The sequence below is a fragment of the Schistocerca americana genome, chromosome 2 (genome assembly GCF_021461395.2).
Source record: "Schistocerca americana isolate TAMUIC-IGC-003095 chromosome 2, iqSchAmer2.1, whole genome shotgun sequence".
Taxonomy (NCBI): domain Eukaryota; kingdom Metazoa; phylum Arthropoda; class Insecta; order Orthoptera; family Acrididae; genus Schistocerca; species Schistocerca americana.
In genome coordinates, this window is record NC_060120.1 from 204,178,497 (window position 1) to 204,199,788 (window position 21,292).

General features: G+C 45.2%; 2 protein-coding genes and 1 non-coding gene across 3 annotated transcripts in view; 2 read left to right on the plus strand and 1 right to left on the minus strand.

The window, feature by feature from the left end:
* The window catches only part of LOC124594919 (rab3 GTPase-activating protein catalytic subunit), a 465,991-nt gene that overhangs the window by 175,485 nt on the left and 269,214 nt on the right, over window positions 1-21,292 (plus strand). The gene's annotated exons all lie outside the window — the stretch shown is intronic.
* Window positions 1-21,292, minus strand: part of LOC124594920 (vasorin) — a 292,597-nt gene that overhangs the window by 93,462 nt on the left and 177,843 nt on the right. The window lies entirely within an intron of this gene.
* Window positions 3,501-3,574, plus strand: Trnat-ugu. The gene has a single exon. It is a non-coding gene; the product is annotated as a tRNA-Thr (tRNA).

A 21,292-nucleotide genomic window follows, 5' to 3' on the forward strand; every position in this document is an offset into this window, starting at 1 on the left:
CAATCGTGGTTCCGAAGGCAACCGCATTTCTATGAAGGCACTCTCCGTCTTGTCTTACAGTGGGTTAAATTATTTAACAGTTAACGGCAACTACTTTTGAAATAATAAATAGTTTACTTACTGTTTTCCATCTGTGTCTTTTTCATTTGATGGCCCCTGTATTGTCAGTTGAAAAGCCGAAAAAATTTACGTAGTGACATCAGCTATCGATGTTTAGAGGTCGATAAGGATATCCAAACCAGCATGGATGATATACCAACTTCGCAAATCCCTATTTCCTAGATCTGTTCAGATGCGCACATTAGGGGTTTTTCAGTTGAATGAACCTTAATCTTAATAACAGAAGTAAACACCTTTCTTCCTCTCCTATGCAGGAAGGAATTAACCAGTCTTTACAAAGCGCTCTGGAAGTGAGACACAGAGGCCCAGAAAAAACTTGCAGCGATCAGGAATTCAGCCACGTGTATGTGAGCCGGCAAAATTGCATATTGCTGATAATATATCCTGACAGTATTGTCGGGCAACATTACAGCTACATGTACTACAACATGACCCGTGACTGTTGCCAGGCAATTTAGGCGGCAATGCGTTTCCGGACCAGAAGTGTGCGTTTGTCCTCAAGATTGCCACACAAAATGGACGAACGCGAACTAGTGAAAAGTGCAATATTGCAGTGCGTGTGTTATTCTGATTACGACGCAAAGTTGCATGCATGTCCGAAGGAACTTCGCTTCGTAAGCGAAATAACACAGGCACTGCAATAACGTATTTATATGCTGATACTGGGCTAGCAACTTTCAAGCACAACGTCTAAACTAGACGGGAACATACATAATGGATGTACGAGTACAGGCCGTAGACGCACTGTTGACGACATGTGGAAGTTTGGGTTTGGCCGTAAGTCGTGCTCGGATAGCCGAGGCCGCCACGGCAGCTCAGCGTGTTCGGTCAGAAGGTTAGCTACCCTCTGAAATTATAAACTCAGTGAACGGATCAACGAAGAACCTGAACGGGTGTCATCGGACGTCCTCCCCGAACAAATTCAACGAACAACATAGAACAAAATTAGATTTTAAAAAAAGCAGTAAGGCGACCGCTCGGATTAGCGGGAAATCCGGGTTCGAGTACCTGTCCGGCAAAATTCACTGTCATTCCATTCTACAGCTGATGGTAGTCTTTATGCGCAATTGCGAATTCATTTGTTGTGTAATAATAAGTGAGTACGGCTCTACTGCCGTGACATCACACAAGGAATAAAATTAGGAAAAACAAGACGATGAGTACTTTATTAAGGAAGTGAAATGCTTCAGGAAATGTACCTCCTGAACTGATGCTAATACATGTCTTTCTCGAGATTGTTACCAGGTTGACGAAATACGATTTCGTCTATCTGGAACAAATAGTTGCTCGTACAATTGTCAAAATCGATACAAATATTAAAGTGTACATCAACCCGACTGCGGATTACCCTTCGGTTTTTAGCTACAGGTGATTCATACAGAAGTTTAATGTATGTCTACGTCTTTAAAGTGCACTATTCATCAGTAACCTTCGTGGTCCCATAAATATGCAATGCTTTGGAACAAGGAGATAAAGTTTACATTAAAATTATGTTTGAAATCAGAATACAATTTTTATTTATATTTTATCTTTGGTGACCAGCATTCACATCAGTTCTTACACTACCAATCCCTACGCACGTTCTGAAATAGTAGGAAATTCGTGGCATCAATTGCAAAACACGTTGATGAAGAGCGATATTCGCTTCCACTCTTCCTACGCAACATTTTTGCCTCGCATTTAGTATTGGTTCGAAGATTAGGGAATTCCTTGTATGCTGCATCAAGCGTGATTCCTAGCACATCGGCAGCAGCTTGCTAACTGTCAACTTTTCAGATTGCGAGCTTTGTATTCATTACTTTCGACGCCACACAGCTTTAACCGTGGATGACTCGGATTTATGAAATTCATAGTTCTCCCGTTTGTCCAAGTCTCCATCGCTGTACACAACAACGAACAAGTGATGAAACAGGTGGTTGTATGTTCGGTTGCTAACTTGCGAACCATATTTTCGCTCGGACACGTGACTCCATCGCTGTCGTTGAGAGAAGTAGGAAACATAGGTGCGGACGAGAGGATAATGACAGAGATATATATTGCCCTGCCGTGCGAAACATTCTACACCCTTGGTGAACAATACAGGCAAACTTCGGCAATACGTCGGCAACAGCCTGCAACTTGAGCAATATTGCCCGGCCGTACTGCAGAGATGACCTGTATTGCAGCTACGATGCAGCAGTGTTGAGGGCAGTGCAATTGCGGCCAAATATTGTCGTAAAATATGGCCGATGTAAACGCACTTTTAGTCACGTCCACCATAAAACTCGCTTGTTTCTGATATCGCGTTCTGACGCAGGATGATTCGCCGTCGGCGTCTAGTCCCGAAGGGCACCTTGGCGCTGGGAGGCTGCATCCACGAGGTGACCCGACTTAATCACCCTTGCAGGTAACGGGTCGCGCACCAGGCAGGTAGGCGCGCCACCCCTGACCCAAATACCGGGGGGATCGGATCCGGGACGCCTTGGGAACCTTCAGCGTCCAGGAACTGGGGAGTGATGGAAATTCCCGGAATCTGACGCTGATCTGTGCGGGTGGCGAGAGAGACGTAAGACGGGGGAGGGGAGGAGGTGGGTTTCAGCGGTCTGACTTTTCCACAGCTTGTTATTGTTGTACGGTTTTTCTACATGTCGTAGCATCCATGAAAAGAGTCGCGGGGTTCGTTGCACAATCTTGTTTTATCTAATTTCAAACCTTCTTCTTTCTACTAAAATTACTATGGTGTTTGGGAATCTCTGTTGCTTCTCTATTCATGCGTGCGCAATGAAGCGATGTCTTTGGTGCAACGCTCTTGTCAGAATTTTATTTCGTGGTTTCGATGTCGAAAAACAAGTGCCGCTACGGACGTTACGAAACAGTTTTATACATCGACCATGGCCTCTCAGCCCGGAAGTTTTAACTGAAGAATAAGCCGCCCGTGGAGGCCTACATTCTACGAATCATTCGTTGTGTTTGACTCCGTTTATTTGTTTTACTTCTGCAACTTTGTCACATTTCCTGCTTTGATGAGTAGGGTTCTTATTCGGTAAGGCCTCCGCATACCTACTTGACCAGACTTAATTGTATTACATATTACCTTTGCGTAAAGGCAGCAGTATACTTTATTTTCAAAATAGATAAAGAAATCCCAATCTAAATAACAATGAAATGAACACCCTTAGCTGCTTACAGGCGTTGACATACGTCAACGGGGACAGACGAAAATGTGTGCCCCGACCGGGATTCGAACCCGGGATCTCCTGATTACATGGCAGACGCTGTATCCACCTGAGCCACCGAGGACACAGAGGATAGCTCGACTGCAGGGATTTATCTCGTTGAGAATGTGGGTTTCGCGGGAGGCGTGCCAGAGATAAATCCCTGCAGTCGCGCTATCCTCTGTGTCCTCGGTGGCTCAGATGGATAGAGCGTCTGCCATGTAAGCAGGAGATCCCGGGTTCGAGCCCCGGTCGGGGCACACATTTTCCATTGTCCCCGTTGACGTATGTGAACGCCTGTAAGCAGCTAAGGGTGTTCATTTCATTGTAATTTCATTCTAACGAGCTGCATGGTCAGCGATAGTATCTGTTCTTTCGGACATGTCCGAAAGAACAGATACCATCTTAGTATACCAATCTAAATTATTTCATACACTTCTGCATACTCGTATTTCTGAAATTATGAATTTGAAAGCTTTGTAAAATAAACTAAGCACGTGTTTCCTTAATGTAAAAATGTAGAACTAAACTAAACTCCGCGCGAACAGGCCATGAAGGCCCAACGGTACCGACTGGCCACCGTCTCATCCTAAGCCCACAGACATCACTGGATGGTGATATGGAGGGGTATGTGGTCAGCACACCGCTCTCCCGGCCGTATGTCAGTTTACGAGACCGAATATAAAAATATAGTTATATCGAGTAACGCAAAAACAATTAGTTTACTTGAAAAAGAGCTGTGTTGCATTACTGGCTGGGAGGTACCGAGAGGAAGTTCAACCGCCTAATGGGAAAGTTTCTTTATTCCTGCGCACACAGTGCCCCCTTTCTACGCGTTGGTGTGAGAGTTGTGTCTGGAGTGTATCTGTTGAGTGTGGGTGACTACAATCGACGTTTGTTGTAGTGTAGCGTTATGTTTGTGTTTCAAGTTGATAAGGGGGAGAATGCATCCGGTGCTGGCGAATAGCACTAAGACGGCTGAGGTCAGTGGCCCCTTCCGACGTACTGATTACCATCAACAGTGTCGCACGCCCTGACTGTATGAGACATTGGAGAGAAGTGTAGTTCGCTGGTGTTAACGTTAGTGATCAGGAACGTTACGTCACCATCCGTCCTCACCTTGCCTGTAGTGAAAATTTTTATCCACCGCCAGCATTTCATTATCGCACATGGGTGCGTTAGCGACCGTGGCTACGATTGTCGGTTTCTCTGTCATCTTCAACTTTGTAATAAACTCTTTGAGCCAGAAAACGCAAAATATCTACAGCATCTTTGATGCAGTTTCTAAATCGTAAAATGGTTTTGTTATCACAGAGATCGTGATCTAAATTTTTAGAATGTTCGAGATCGTTAATTAGGCTGAGAGCAGTGATGCAGAGCTATAAACGTAAATTGTCACCTGATGACAAAACGAAGCCTCCGAAACACGTCGTAATCAATAAGTATTAAAATGTTGTGACTTCCAAAGAATTGTTCACTTAAATTTTAAGTATACAGTCACGAAAGTCCTATCTAGAAACTTCCTCATTTTCAGCATCTTGACTATTACATAACGCATGACACAGATCACGATATCGATCAAACACTGAATAAATATGAAGCAAGATGTGGCAAAATCCGAATAACATTATGTCCCAAAAACCCAAAAATAAACGAGAATTAATTTTTATAATGTGGTGATTGTGCCCATTTTTCTATACGCCTCAGATTCACGAGTGACAGTTGTTAAGCATCTTAATAAAGTAAAGGGATTAGAAATTAGATTTCTGTGACCCTTGAAAGGTTGTCCGGGCTGTTCAGATTAGAAACGACAATGTAAGGAGAAAACGGAATACTTTCGAAGCAGGAGGTAGACCAGCGAAAGTAAAGGAAAATGGCACTCACACTTGAACAGAACAGGGAAGATTACCAAAAGAAGTTTTATTATACAGGCCGAATGGTAAAACAGAAATTGGAAGACCAAGGAGACGTTGGCACCAACTTCCTCCGTCACGGAATCATGCGAATCGTATACATATATTTATGTGTAATGCCAAATGAAGATAGCATCGCTGTTTAATATGGGCCCATAGTATTTTGTTCTTCGAAGATTTTTATTTCATAATTCAAAGATTTCATTACAATCACAGAACGCAACGCGTATCCTTTGCAGCCCCTGTACGTCGTTAGTGGAGTCTGCTTTCCACTGTGATTGTGCTTTTCCCTTTTTGTTGCATTTGTTTTAAAATTTGGTAACTTAATACGTTATTGTTATTGTTAAGAATCTTGCAAAGTTTTCGTCGTATTTATGATGTTTCTGTATTTGATTACGTTCCGTAATAATGTACTACCAGTAATACCCCATGATTTTCCTGTTTCTCCGCGGATTCACGTGGTATGTATAATTGACCAGTACACAACAGCGCACGTTTTTTCCCCCATTTTCGCGTCCGGTATCTTCTCCGGAAGGAGTCTATATTCTGTGGTTATTATGTAGGGCGATGTTCCCGTTGTAACAGCCCACTTTCTGTCGTCCATTTCCATACCGTCGAGATGTTTCACAACTTATTACTCTGGGCAGTGTTGGGTGTTGCAAGTTACATCACGTGTACATGGGTGTGGTACTACTCTTAGTGCGCCCTCGTGCTATAGATCACAAAAGAGAGAGGCGGAGCGTCTAATTCAGACAGTGAATCAACTTTGAAGACGCGAGCACGTATTTTCCAGCGCTCGTTGGCTAGACTGGCGGCCCGAGGGAGCGGCCGCCATTTTTGTATACACGTCGTACTCTTAAAAGCCTGCGTGGTAGTCGAGGGAGTAACCGGTATCCTTGCGACGACGGCCTTCCGCGGTGCCAGCTAGTGAGTCACCGTTTGGAGTCCGATCAGAACCCACCTTCTTGGCCGAGGTCACTAAATAACGGTTAGTCAGTGGCGCTCCCCTTGTTAGTCCAGACCTAAGGTTCATGGGACTCAAGTGAGAAGCATCGGGAAAGATGGTGGTGGTCTTCTCACCAAAGCCGTGTCTGTGCAGCCGCAGCTTGCTGTCTTCACCAGCCCCCTTCATATCTGTGTACGAAGATCATCACATGTCACTTATCATATTTTTTAAATAGGGCCTGCCGTTGTGGCCAAGCGGCTCTAGGCGCTTCAGTCTGGAACCGTGCTGCTGCTACGGTCGCGGGTTCGAATCCTGCCTTGGGCATGGATGTGTGTGATGTCCTTAGGTTAGTTAGGTTTAAGTAGTTCAAAGTCTAGGGGACTGATGACCGCAGATGTTAAGTCATATAGTGCTTAGAGCGATTTGAACCATTTTTTAAATAGGATGTTGTCGGTCGTCCCCTCGTTTGCTTCTCTAAAATCTTGCCTTCGAAGATGTTTTGTAGCAGAATATCATGTCTGATTAAGTGTCCAACAAGTTTTTCTTTTCGTTGGCTTGTAACTTTCAGTGGCTCTTTCTTCTCTCCTATTTCCGATAGAATCGTCTCATTCGTAAGTGTAATCAATAGTTATTTTATTGGAAATCTCATTCCAGCGTGTCCTGTTCTACGCATTCGAGCGAAACATTGCTTTTGGAAACACAGTGGACTACGGTGTAACCGTTCTCCGTCATATCCGTTCTCCCGCTATGTAGGCGACCCTCTGTATGGGGGTTTCGAAAGCTGGAGGAAACTGAAGTCGAAATTCTTGGCCGAGCTGTGAAGCATGCTCCAACAACTTGGAAATAGCGATTTACGCGAAGGGCAGATGTCTAGCTTCGAATCTTGGCCCACTGCAAAGTCCAGTTTTCCTTTTGGATCTGTATTTCATGTTGGTTTGCTTAAGGATCAGAAGATGAAGATAAGGGATTTTTTTTGGGGGGGGGGGAGGGAAAGGGAGAGGGAGGCGGTGTTAGGGCACGTGCAGAGAATACACACAAGCATTGTTCCTTTTTTCCTTATGGTAATCTTATAAGAACTGGCTTCTAGTTCTAGTTCTGGTACTGAGTCATTCTGCCATGCTCTGTTCACTGCCCTATGTACGGCAACTGACACTAGGTCACTGAGTAGTGTGCACTAAGTGGGTGAGACAGCTGTCGCCGTCTGAGAAAACTGTGAGCTACACTTTTCGCAAACCAGCAATGGCATTCTTTCCATTCTCTCACTTGCCAGTTGAGTTTCAAGCAGCTATGAAAGTAGTTGTGCGTTCTGGGCCTCTAGAACTTCAACAGCGTTAGGCGATAAAATTTTGCGCTCGCCTGAACGAAAATGCTTCTTCGACCAATGACGAATTGAAGACAGCTTTGTGCCGTCAAGCCTCTTTCCATTGGCCGAAGGCATTTCAAGCCGGACGGGAAAGTTGCGATTTGCAAGGAGGAGAAGAGGCGCCCATCTCATGGCGTTGACAGAACAACTATCAGTAGTGGTGCCGCCACTGCTCGATGTGATACCTGTCTCAGTACAAGACAACTTGCACGACGACTGGAGACATCAATTGAAAGTGCCTACACTCTTCTAAAGGAACGTTTGCCGTGTCTAAAGTGTGTGGAAGCTGGATACCGCGACCGCTTACTGCAGAGCAAGAGCAGAATCTGTTGATGTGTGCTGCTATTGGAAACAGTGGGTTGAGTGTGACAACACGGTGACAGAACGTCATCACTGCACAGATGATACTTAGGAGGTATTGTAATGACCAAGGAATGAAACGGAGTAACACAGGTTAGGTGACCCCTCTCGCTCCCCTCCCACTTCTCCTTGATTTTATCTCTGTCGTATTGTATCTTGCTTACAATCGGGCTTCCCACGATTTGCCTTTTGTATCCTTCTTCTGAGGTTTATTTGTGGTTCGATAGGTGTAGGATGAAAAGACTGATGATCTCGCAGTTCGGTCCCTTCAACCCCAAAACCAACCAACCAGCCGACTGGATGCAACATGGCCAACCACTCCCTGACAGGACACCTATACATAAGACCATGGTCATCACATTCTTCGACTACAAATATACGGTGTACATTCATACCGTTCCAAGTGACAGCAGCATTCAGCAGACAGGCCCTCGATCTAATCATCAAGGATCACATTCCAGAGACGAGGAGAGAATTTGTTAGGTGGTAGAGGTTTCATTAAAATAATGTCAGGTCTTCAAGTTTCCCAAACCATGATAGAGAAGGCGGATGTGGTACCGTGTGGCTTTTTCCTCTAAAGAACTTAAGGGATGGTGGTTTGATTGTGTCACTCATTCTGCTGTATCAAATAACAATTCGTACCAAGCGTACTGACTTTTTTTCGTCTCCGTCTTTACATGTAAGAAAGGACGATTGGGAACATTTTAGCCAGCAGAGAAAAGCGAAAGCGTAGTAGAATCAAAGACTTAGTACAAAATGAGAAAAATACTACAGATGATAGGAGCTCAGATTAAAAGTTAAACGTACCGTCCCGCCAAGTTCATTAGTGACGAAGCACGAGCTCAGTAGGAGAAGGATGTGGGAAAGAATCAGCCGTGGCCTTATTGGTGACTTTACTTAAATTTATCTTCACTCGTCGCCGGACTGTCCCCCGATTTGTAACTTACAGGTAGGTTAAAACCGTGTGCCGGTCCGGGATTCGAACGAGTGACCTTTGCTTTTCGTAGGTAAGTGTTCCACTTACTGAGTTATTAACATTATTCACAACCGGCCTTCGCAGCTTCAATTCCGCCATTTTATCTTCTCCTACCTTACGAACGTCAAGGAAGTGATCCCTCGCACGGAAATGCTGGTACTGAGTCGCGGTTGGATAACTCAGTGGGTAGAGCACTTGCCCGCCATAGGCGAAGGTCCAAGGTTCGAGTCCCTATCAGCTACGAGGTTTCAGTGTGGCATTAGATTCGAATGATTTATGGAAATGTCGGAAAAGTGAAAGTTTGGGTAGCCGGACGGGAATTTTAATCATGCTCCTCTCGAACGTAATTCGTAGTGTCTTAAAACACTGCGCTCACTACTGTTATTCGTGATTGTTCCCTACATCGTCCACTGCTTTGCGTTAGACGCACCTTCCAATGACTTTGTGGCCAGGCAACACAATTTGTGGCCATATAATGGGAGGGAACTGAGAATAGGTTGTATGAAATCGGGAATTTTTAATGTAGATGAACGCAGCCAAGAACTTCCCAAGTTGAGCCAGCCTAGAATAGGACGACCCCGTAGTAGAACCTGTCTTCCACAGTAGGGTTAACTCTGCCTAGCAATGATTACAGAAGTGACTGCCATTTCTTCTTTCCAACCTCTTTCAGGAAAGCTCTTGCTTCTACCAGCGACTTAGGATTTTCGAGAGGAATGTATGGCATACCAACGGCCAGTTATAGATCCTGTACTACTCGCACAGCATTAATTGTTTATGGTAGCTTTCATTATAGCATAAACAGTTGTGTCAGATACTGCGTCAAAATTTACCTGTTTCTATTTTTTTAATACGTAGTCCCTAAGCACGCTCTGTAAGTACCGGGCAGATTCTCGTGTACTGCAAAGTTTAAATTCGGTGTTCCTTCTGTCAATAAGTCCTGGCCCCTGTCTAACCCATTTTCGGCGATATCTTTCCCCCCGGGATGCTAGGTTTTTAACGGAATTTCTGTGGAATTTTGAAACTAGGATACTGACAGTGACAGCACTGGAACTGTTATGACTGACTGTGGGTCGTTACGGGGTAGCTCTGCCGATGTAAGAGCGCAGTCCACGGAAGACAAGGGTCCATGTTCCACTTCTGAACTAGGCGTCGGAAGTTTGAAGTGTGAAGACACCATTCCAATACTGTAAAATGTCATGCCTCGTCGCATAGCTGCAGATTGACATGATACTACTAATACAGATATCTGGATTTTGTGAAACGAAACAAAGAATCGTTCCTGTGTGGATGACAAATGTACCCTAAGTTGTGTTACGGGCTTGCAGACTGTGAGTAGAGATGACATTAGAGAAAGGTGTTACACTTTCTGAGCCCACTACTTTGCAACTATAAACTAACGATTTATTGTTGCCCGCCTAGCGAGGATGCGGCGCTCTTGGGCAGTTCGGTGCTCAAGTTCATCCACCTAAGGATCATAGCTTCTCAAAATACACACTCACCTTCCGCTGTCGGCGTGGCTGAAGATGGTCCCAGAGGAGAGGACTATTTGGTGTTGGACAGGCACTCACCTGAAACACAGAAAGCAGTCAGTGGTCAGCAAGGTAGACACATTCTTCAAACGCCACGTAACGTCCATTAAGCCAAAAGTCTCACGTCTATCAAAGGAGCACAAAAAATATCGTAAAAGCTTTGACATATCTTTAAAGCTAAAGGTACATTTTTCTGCCCTTCCCAACCCTCCTCTCCTAATTGTATTGTATATTTTGCACAATGCCACACATTTAGATTCGTCAATCATAAAATTTTCTAGGGAGCCTGTGAATAATTTTGAGTGCCCATTAATATCTGCTAACAGTAAACAGATTATATTAAAACAAAAATTAGAGAAAACACATTTAGCACTGAGGATAGAGTGTACATTATTTCGGTCCTAGCACCTGGAGTCACTGATAAAGCCTAAATATGGACGGAGACTTAAAGTCTCTCATGTAGGTAAGGAGACAACTGTTCTAATCAAGGCGCAATTTATCTCCGAGCACGGGTTCAGAACAGTGTCTGTTCCTGCCTGATGTACGGAATTCGGTCACTAATATGCACGTTACTGAAAAAGCAGCTACTGCAGTATTCGAAAACATCAACAGATGGTTCGAAGCAACTGATTTACCAGTGAATTTTGACAAGAACACACAGTTCAGCATTTCTAACAGAACTCCACAAGCTATAAAAACAGATTTCTCAAACAACAGAATGCAAGAAGTAGAAAATGTTATGCTTTTCGAACTACCGATAGATCACAACCATAAATGGAAAATCGACTGCCTAGACTTACTGAAGTACCTTCGTTCAGCTGTGTTTGTAGTGCGCATGATTACTGCTATCGGGAATTTAAAAATGAAGAAACTAGTTTATCCTGCATATTTCTATTCACTAATGAGTTAAGGAATCATATTGTGGGTTAGTTCAAGTTACAGGGATAGTATTTTCAGAAAACAGAAGCTATTATAAGAATTCCATTTGGTGTTAGTTCTAGAACATCCAGTAGATTCTTCTTCAGAAAACTTGGTATTTGGGTAACTACTTCGCAATATGTATATTCATTAATGTTCTTAGTCTTAACAAGTGATAAGCATACCTATAACAGCAAGACCAAAAACAGCCTGTAGAAAGATTACCTGCGGTTACCATTAGCACATACTGTAGTCAGATAAATGGGTACAGATGTATTCCATAACCTACCAGAGCCCATTACATGACCCATAACGTAGTGGAGTTAAAGAGAGAGTTAAAGGATTTTCTGTTGGGCAACTTCTACTCCATTCAATAGTGTCTTAACAGAAACTCTGTAGTGTAATGTGTAACGTTAATTTAGAATTGAAAACCTCAGCTGTAAACAGTGATAAGGGCAGGTTGGTTGTTTTGAGAAATTGCTTAGTCAGGTTTCAATAAAATCTCGTAAATAAGATGTTTCAAGAACATAGATTGTAATTTTTTATTCAGATAAGTGGTTGTCTTCAAATATTTGTAGAGGTTCGAAATGTTTTTAAAACCGTGGATTCTCTCTCGCAGCTTTTTCTTAAAAACACATCAATATAAATTTAACATCGCGTCGTTCTTCCTTTGCAAATTGAGTGTGCTACATTCTGAATCATTATTGTGTAATTTTTCTAAATTGTGAATTTGAGAGTTCGGAGTTGTGTGGGTTTATGGTGCTAAAATCAGTTACGCATTGTTACAGTAAAGTACAAAAACTGCGAAAATTAATGTGTGATTCTGCTGAATATAAAATTCGCTATATTGGTGCCTTACTACAGCACGAAAAGTATGTTAAGTATGGCCGTTGACATACTATACGCTGTCACGTAAACAAGGTACGGGACAAAAAATTCCCTACTTCTTTGAATAATTATTCAAATTTACCCGATTAGCGACAGCTTTGAAGCGCATTTGCGTTCAGGAACATAATAGGGATTTTCGTCGCTTCCAGGATATTCGTGGTTATCAATACCATCTTCGGATTCGTACAAATCGTCCCTGAACAGCAGTTTCCTGACACGAACGCGGTCCATGTTACTACTACAGCCAGCTATACTTTTGTCAGTTACCACTGTTTACATGCACACCTCCTCAGAAACTTGCCATTAGTGAGAATCTGAAATAAGAAACAGAGCTGCCGCTCCACGGTTTATCGTGAATCTAAGAACACCAAGTCACGTGCCTTGTTTTACATGCAAGAACGAAACAGCTCTTTCCATTTTTTACAGCCGAGGTCTTAAATTGGAATTAGGATTTTAATGCAGCAATGTAAAGTCTTTTCACTGTATTGCATTTCAATTAAATAATACGTACTTCATCAAATCTGTTCCACATCACAGGCACTACTGTCCATCGGATCCACGGAAAGTGACCAACGCAATCATAAGAAACTGAACACTTAAGTCGAATGTGAGGTCATCGTTGGGAAATACTTGTAAGATATTAAAATGTTGACTGAAAAACTTAAGTTTAATAAATCCCCGTGTGACTTTTGATTGTACAGAGTCCGGCAAAAAGACGTCCCGTATTTCAAAAGGTAGTTAAAAGCAAACAAAGATACAGAGAAAATACTTTTATTTTTGGACAAGATATATTATGCTACTTTATATTAGTGGGTTTTAAAAATTTTTGTCTCCTAAATGCCTCCTCCATTGCTGACACATTGACGAAGTCTTACCTGGAAGTTGTCCATAGTCCTTCGTGTCATTTTCTTTGGAATGGTAGCAACTACGTGGGTAACTGTCTCCTGGGGTTGCGGGGCGATGTTTTTACACTTGAGCGTTTAAGTGTTCCCAAGGGGGAAAAAAAGTGATAAACCGGGTGGCCTTGGGGGAACAGGCGATGTCTCCTCATGAAGAAAGAAGACGTACAGGAAACAACTCTCTTAAAATTTCTAGAGAACGACGAGAGGTGTGAACTGGGCAGTGTATTGTTGGGACCCTCTTCGTGGTCCCCAAGAAACTGGTTTAGCTCAGGTCGGAGGAAGGTCTCTCTTATATGACAGTAGCGAACGATATCCTCTTCAAACAAATATGGACTCCACACACTGAATTAGCAACGACGCACTAAACAGTCACACGACGGCTGTGAAGTGGTCATTAGTTAAGTTTCTGAGGGTTTTCTGCTGTCCGGTAGCGGAAATTTTGTTCATTTACTTTATCTGACAACTGGAAGTCGGCTTCATCAGAAAAATAAAAACAGTTCCAGGGAGAATGTTCTGAAGAATTCCCTCATACACAGCTTTGTGAGTTCCAAAATCTCTGCCACTTCATTCTTGGGCTACCATCGTTTTTTGGGGTTGAATGTGAAGATCTCCGTGCAGTTGGTCCTATCAGACAGTCCCAGGGCAGCTGCGTGTGTAGTGCTGAGCGCTTTGGCGATTGCTGGACGGACGCTCTCACACGCGCCACTTTTTGCAGCGTTGCCACAGTCCGAGGTTAGCCAGTAGATCTTCTATTCGGTGTAGAGGCTGGTGGTTTCAAGTTTGATACCCAAATTGGAATAGTTTTTCTGTCAGGAGCAAAATCACGTCGACCGAGTTCTAACAGAATGCGAAATGCTCGCTGAGTATAAACCACAGGTGACCACCATTACGAACATAATCCTCCGCAAGAAACGCACGATGCTCACCTAGCCAAGCCATTGCGCGTGCTGAAAACGGCGCGTACACCGCTATCGATCGGTACCGCCTCCACATCTGTAACACCACTGCAACTCACACAGTGGCCTCTTTTTGTTGGACCGCATATCTCGAATTTTTTGTGATGGAGCCAAAATTTTAATAAACGTCGTGTGTAGTTGATGAAGTATAAAAATGTACTGCTCCTCCGAAATACGAGTAAGTGATATGTGTCACTCAGCAAGCACAAAGTGGTCCAAGCAAAATATCCGCTCTGTCACGTCTGTAGCGCGTCCTTGAGCTCTCGGTCAGTGTTGAGCCATCGGAGCAGCAGCAATTTTGTCAGCGGGCGTGGCGTCTCGCAATACCGGCAGCGGCGCCCCAGTAGCGCGAGTGAAGGGGAGCGAGCGGGCTCCGGATGGCCAGAGACTGAGAGACTGCCCGCGCGCCGAATGTGGAGCGCGCGCGCTTTGTCTTGCGTTCCGCAACACGGCTGCAGAGTGGCTGCCGTAACACAGGGTCCACTGTGTACCGAGTGTCACAGCGAGGCAATAGCGCTCTGTAGCGACGGCTGCAATAACACCACAACAGACTTCACATCGCTCTTGATTTATTATATTTCTTGAGGAGAGCGACAATAATACCTTCCGTGGGGACCAATAAGAGATTCAAAAACAACGATCGTGTGAAACGCGGCTCGCTCTGTTCATCCACCTGACCCAGAAAGCTGTAGATACCGGGGCCCAGATCAATGCCGTTTTCCTTGGCTTCTGGTGGGCAGTCGACACAGGTCCGCATTGCCGCCTAATGGAGGAAAGTCGTAGCGTACGGAATATCGGATCAGCTGTGTGACGCGATCGAACAGTAGCACGTAGAACACAACATGTAAGTCTTAACGGAGACGACTCTCCAGACGTAAAACTGTCTTCGGGCGTGCCCCAAAGGAGTGTTATAAGACCATTACTTTCCACAATGTACACAAGGTGTTCCCGTAAGAGCGTGCAAAAATGCAACGGGGCAGAGAGAATGCTCCATTGCACAATTAGAGGTAGGAAACCCGGGGTCGGAGAAGCCAGCTTAAGGAGACATGGAAGTAAACTTGTCTACCGATTTGTAACCATTACTGTTTTCCAGCTTATTTACAACTAACATGTCTGCAAGTTTACGCGTACTGTGCTTATTATCTGCTTGTGTATTCTTTGTTTCGTGCAGGGAAACAAGGAGGACGAGCTTGATTGCTAGGAAGCCATGAGACAGGTTTTGTTTACTTTACTTGTCCATAAGAGGGCTCTGTTGTATCGTATTTACATTGCCCCATGACAGAACGTGCTATGAATCAACGACAGACCCATTCATTACTCAGTGCTGTTCAGAGACGTATAGTACGATGCGATGGAGCAGCAGGGGTACAGTTTCGCAGAACTCACTGACATGCACCTTGTGTATGTGGAAGTAGGTTGCAATGGTCTCGTTGCTGAAAGGCTGTACAGGGAACGATTTCCTAATAGGCGTCATTCGTCACCACGAATGTTTATTCCTCTCGATCGAGGAATGCGGGAGATTGGTTCATTGGAAAGAGGAAACGAAGGACCTGTCAAAAATGGTTCAAATGGCTTTGAGCACTATGGGACTTAACAGCAGAGGCCATCAGTCCCCTAGAACTTAGAACTACTTAAATCTAACTAACCTAAGGACATCACACACATCCATGTCCGAGGCAGGATTCGAACCTGCGACCGTAGCGGTCGCGCGGTTCCGGACTAAAGCGTCTAGAACCGCTCGGCCGCCCCGGCCGGCGGACCTGGCAACATGAGGACCACTCACACACCCGATTATGCAGAGGAGATGCTAGAACGTGTTGTAGCGGACCCCAACACAAGCAGTCGTCGTATTGCACGTGAAATGGGCGCTGCACATACTAGCTTGTGGGGAGTATTCCACGAACAACAATTACACCAATATCACCCACAGCGAGACCATCCAGTGCTTGTGACTGACGTTGCATCAAGGGTAGCAATGTGTCCAGTGGTTGCTCCAACGACAGATTGACCAACCAGATTTTCTCCAAATGGTGCTGTTTACTGACGAGGCCTCATTTGACCGTGATGGTATTTCGAACAGTGATAGGTAACATTCCATCATAATTTATAAGATCATTGGGGAAAGTGGCAACAAAACGACTATTCACGTTGGTCTGTAGAATGTATGAGTCTGGCGACATACCATTTGACTTTCGGAAAAGCATCATCGACACAACTCCGAAGACGGCAAGAGCTGACAAGTGTGAGAATTGTCGCACAATCAGCTTAACAGCTCTATATATAAGTTGCTTACAAGAATAATATACAGAAGAATGGAAAAGAAAATTGAGGGTGCGCTAGACGACGATCAGTTTGACTTAAGGAAAGGTAAAGGCACGGGAGAGGAAATTCTGACGTTGCGGTTAATAATGGAAGCAAGAATAAAGAAAACTCACGACACGTTCAAAATGGTGCAAGATGTTCAAAATTCTGAAAAAAAGTAGGGGGTAAGCTATAGGGAGAGATGGGTCATATTCAATATGTAAACCAACCAAGAGGGAATAATAAGAGTGGACAATCAAGAACGAAGTGCTCGTATTAAAAAGAGTGTAAGACAAGGATCTAGCCTTTCGCCCCTACTGTTCAATCTGTACATCGAGGAAGTAATGATGAAAATAAAGGTTCAGGAATGGAATTAATATTCAAGGTGAAAATATATCAATGATACGACTCGCTGATGACATGGCTATCTTGAGTGAAAGTGAAGAAGAATTACATGATCTGCTGAACGGAATGAACAGTCTAATGAGTACAGAGTATGGATTGAGAGTAAATCGAAGAAAGACGAAGGTAATGAGAAGTAACAGAAACGAGAACAGCGAGAAACTTAACATCAGGAATGAGGGTCACGGCGTAGATGAAGTTAAGGAATTCTGCTACCTAGGCGGTAAAATAACCAATAACTGACGGGGCAAGGAGGACATACGAAGCAACTATCAATGTCAAAAAGGGGATTTCTGGCCAAGAGAAGTCTACTAATATCAAATATCGGCCTTAATTGAGGAAGAAAACTCTGATAATGTACGCCTGGAGTACAGCATTGTGTGGTAGTGAAACATGGACTGTGGGAAAACCGGAACAGAAGAGAATCTAAGCATTTGAGATGTGTTGCTACAGACGAATGTTGAAAATTAGGTGGACTGATAAGGTAAGAAATGAGGACGTTCTGCGCAGAATCGGAGAGGAAAGGGACATGTGGAAAAGACTGATATGAAGAAGGGACGGGAGATAGGACATCTCTTAAGACATGAGGGAATGACTTCCATGGTACTACAGGGAGCTGTAGAGGGCAAAAACTGTAGAGGAAGACAGAGATCGGAATACATCCAGTAAGTAATTGAGGACGTAGACTGCAAGAACTATTCTAAAAAAAAGAAACTAGCCGTAAAAGGTGAAATTCACCGACACAGGCTATTCTGACAAAGGACACATTGTTATGGTCCGGCACCTGGGAACGAGCGTCTCGGAAAAGGCGAAACTGGCCGGCTGTTGTCATGTTCCTGTCGTCAGTACCCATGGAAAGTGATTGAAGGACGGTGAAGCCACGAGTGCGCGACAAGGTGTTGCTAATTCTCGTATCGTGACAGAAAATGACAATAGGAGGCTACGCCACTCTGTAAAGCGGGATAGAAGCTGATCGTTGGAACATCTGCAGACACAAGTGTTTCGGAGCACACCGTTCAGGACACGTTGTTGAACATAGGGCTCCAAGCCAGGGAAACCCAAGATGTAGAGACGTTGACGCAACTGCGTTGTCAGTTATGATTGTAGTGAGCTCGGGAGCATAAACATTGAATCGTGGATAAGTGGAAACGTGTAACCTGGTCAGATAAATCGGGTGTCTTGTTACGTCAGATCGCTTCTGTTTATCCCTTCAGCGATGAGAACGGCCGCTCGAAACAATCACTGACTCAAATGCGCCACTGACACAGACTGTTTGGTGCAGAATTATTCTATGGTAGACATACACCTGGACTGTCTTTGGCAGTAATAGAAGGGAGCGTGACAGGTGTGGACTACGTGGACATTGTTGCGGTGCGGACCACCTACATGCCTTGATGCTTGATGTTTTTTCAGACGACGATGCCTCTTCCAGCAGGGTAAGTGTCCAAGTCGGAAGGTCAGAATCGTGGTACAGTGGCTTGAGGAGCATGATGGTGAACTCACGTTGCCGCATCTACAAAATTCTCCTGGTCTGAACCCGATGGAACACCTCTGGGACTCTATCGGGCGCCAACACAGCGCCAACAAACCACAGTCGCTAATTACGGGGATTGCTTGACCTTTACAGTTAGATATGTAGTGGCACATACCTGCGGAAGCTCGTGGTCTACGGTAGCGTTCTCGCTTCCCGCGCACGGGGTCCCGGGTTCGATTCCGGTCGGGGTCAAGCATTTTCCCTGCCTCGAGATGACTGGGTGTTGTGTCGTCTTCATCATTATCATTCATCCCCATTACGGTCGGAGGAAGGCAATGGCAAACCACCTCCGCTAGAACCTTGCCTAATCGGCGGTGCGGGTCTCCCAAATCGTCCCCTACGTTCCTCGGAGTATGGGACCTCATCATCATCATCATCACCTGCGGAAATCTGCTGGAGACCTGTCGAATCGGTGACACCTAGGATAGCGGCTGCATTGGGTTCCAAGAATGCACCAACACCCCGTCAAGCAGGTGGTCATAATGTTTTGGGTGAAGAGCGCAATTACTACAACCGTGGGAAATACGAGCATAATCGCTGACCTGTTCTGTCTATGCTTCCGTTATTAAAAGTGTTTAAAACATGTTTCTGTAAACGTTGTTTGTTCAGAGTGTGTCTGGTGTGTTTGAAGGCAGCAAGCAGAGTGGCCAGGTGGACGAGAGGACACTTTTGGGCAGTAACGGGAGCAGGTAGAGCGCCGCTGCCCCCGTTTCCCACGCGAGCACCCGCCTCGCTCCAGTCTCGTTCCGCCGTCTTGCCCAGCGAGAAGCCAGGGACGGTAACGGGGCCCAACGAAGCTCGCGGTGCCGTGTCAGACAGATTTACGGAGCCGCTGAGAACTCGGGCCGCGTTGCGACACTGTGCGCCGTGTGTATGTATGTGTGTGTGTGTGTGTGTGTGTGTGTGTGTGTGTTTCAGTCATTTCCCTGCTGCGTGCAGAGTTGCGAGAGCGCGTGCGAACCGGAAGCTGCGTTGGCCAACAGCAACGCCGTTCTCCGCCGGCAGCCAAGGGCGCAGAGTCCACCCACGCCCCGGCCCGGCTGGACAGCGCGACAGCCGCACGTGTACTTACAGCAGAACACTGTGTTCCAACCTGAGCGAGCACTTTCCACCTCTAACGACTACTGCAGTCGTACGTAGTCCGTAGACTACGCAATTGTCTTCCGAAATTGTAGAAGTTTATTAACCCACGACGTTTATTCTTTTTTACGATTACCTGTTACAAGGGGAGGAACTGCAAACAGAAAAGGAGCTGAGAAATGGATAACAGAGACTTTAGTAATCAATAATACACACATCAAAAAAAGCTTTGCATCATCTCGGTTCCGAGAGTTCCGGAACCTGTTCAGAAAATTGGATTAGAGATCAACATAAACATCATTTCTGCCCTTTTTATTGCTCATGAAAACCACACATTGCATGTTGTCCCACCATACAGCGAGACCTTCAGAGGTGGTGGTCCAGATTGCTGTACAGACCGGTACCTCTAGTACCCAGTAGCACGTCCTCTTGTCCTCTTGCACTGATGGATGCCTGTATTCGTCGTGGCATACTATCCACAAGTTCATCATGGCACTGTTGGTCCAGACTGTCCCGCTCCTCAACGTCGATTCCGCGTAGATCCCTCAGAGTGGTTGCTGGGTCACTTCGTCCATAAACAGCCCTTTCCAATCTGTCCCAGGCATGTTAGATAGGGTTCATGTCTGGAGAACATGCTGGCCACTCTAGTCGAGCGATGGCGTTATCCTGAAGGAAGTCATTCACAAGATGTGCACGACGGGTACGCGAATTGTTGTCCATGAAGACGAATGCCTCGCCAATATGCTGCCGATATGGTTGCACTGTCGGTCGGAGGATGGCATTCACGTATTGTGCAGCCGTTACGGCGCCTTCTGTCCCACATAATGGCACCCCCAAACAGCAGGGAACCTCCACCTTACTGCACTCGCTGGATGGTGTGTCTAAGGCGTTCAGCCTGACCGGGTTACCTCCAAACACGTCTCCGGCGATTGTCTGGTTGAAGGTATATGCGACACTCATCGGTGAAGAGAACGTGATGCCAATCCTGAGCGGTCCATTCGGCATGTTGTTGGGCCCATCTGTACCGCGCTGCATGGTGTTGTGGTTGCAAATATGGACCTCACCATGGACGTCGGGAGTGAAATTGTACATCATGCAGCCTACTGCGCACAGTTTGAGTCGTAACACGACGTCCTGTCGCTGCGCGAAAAGCATTATTCAATATGGTGGCTTTGTTGTCAGGGTTCCTCCGAGCCATAATCCGTAGGTAGCGGTTATCCACTGCAGTAGTAGCGCTTGGACGGCCTGAGCGAAGCGTGTCATCAACAGTTTCTGTCTCTCTGTATCTCCTCCATGTCCGTACAACATCGCTTTGGTTCACTCCGACACGCCTGGACACTTCCCTTGTTGAGAGCCCTTCCTGGCACAGAGTAACAATGCGGACGCGATCGAACCGCGGTATTGACCGTCTAGGCATGGTTGAACTACAGACAACACAAGCCGTGTAATTCCTTCCTGGTGGAATGACTGGAACTGATCAGCTGTCGGACCCCCTTCGTCTAAAGGCGCTGCTCATGCATGGTTGTTTACGTGTTTGGGCGGGTTCAGTGACGTATCTGAACAGTCAAAGGGATTGTGCCTGTGATACAATATCCACAGTCAACGTCATCTTCAGGAGTTCTGGGAACCGGGGTGATGCAAAATTTTTTTGATGTATGTGTATTCTCCTTCCATATTTACTACAGTCTGCCGGCGCTGGGATAACTTTTCGAGTCCGCAGCTGTTGAAATAACGTGGTTTTAAAGCGAAGAAATCGTCGAGCTATGTTCGGAGCGCATTTTTATCCGGAAAGGAAGTTCCTCAAAATGGCTGGTTCAAATGGCTCTGAGCACTATGGGACTTAACTGCTGTGGTCATCAGTCCCCTAGCACTTAGAACTACTTAAACCTAACTAACCTAAGGACATCACA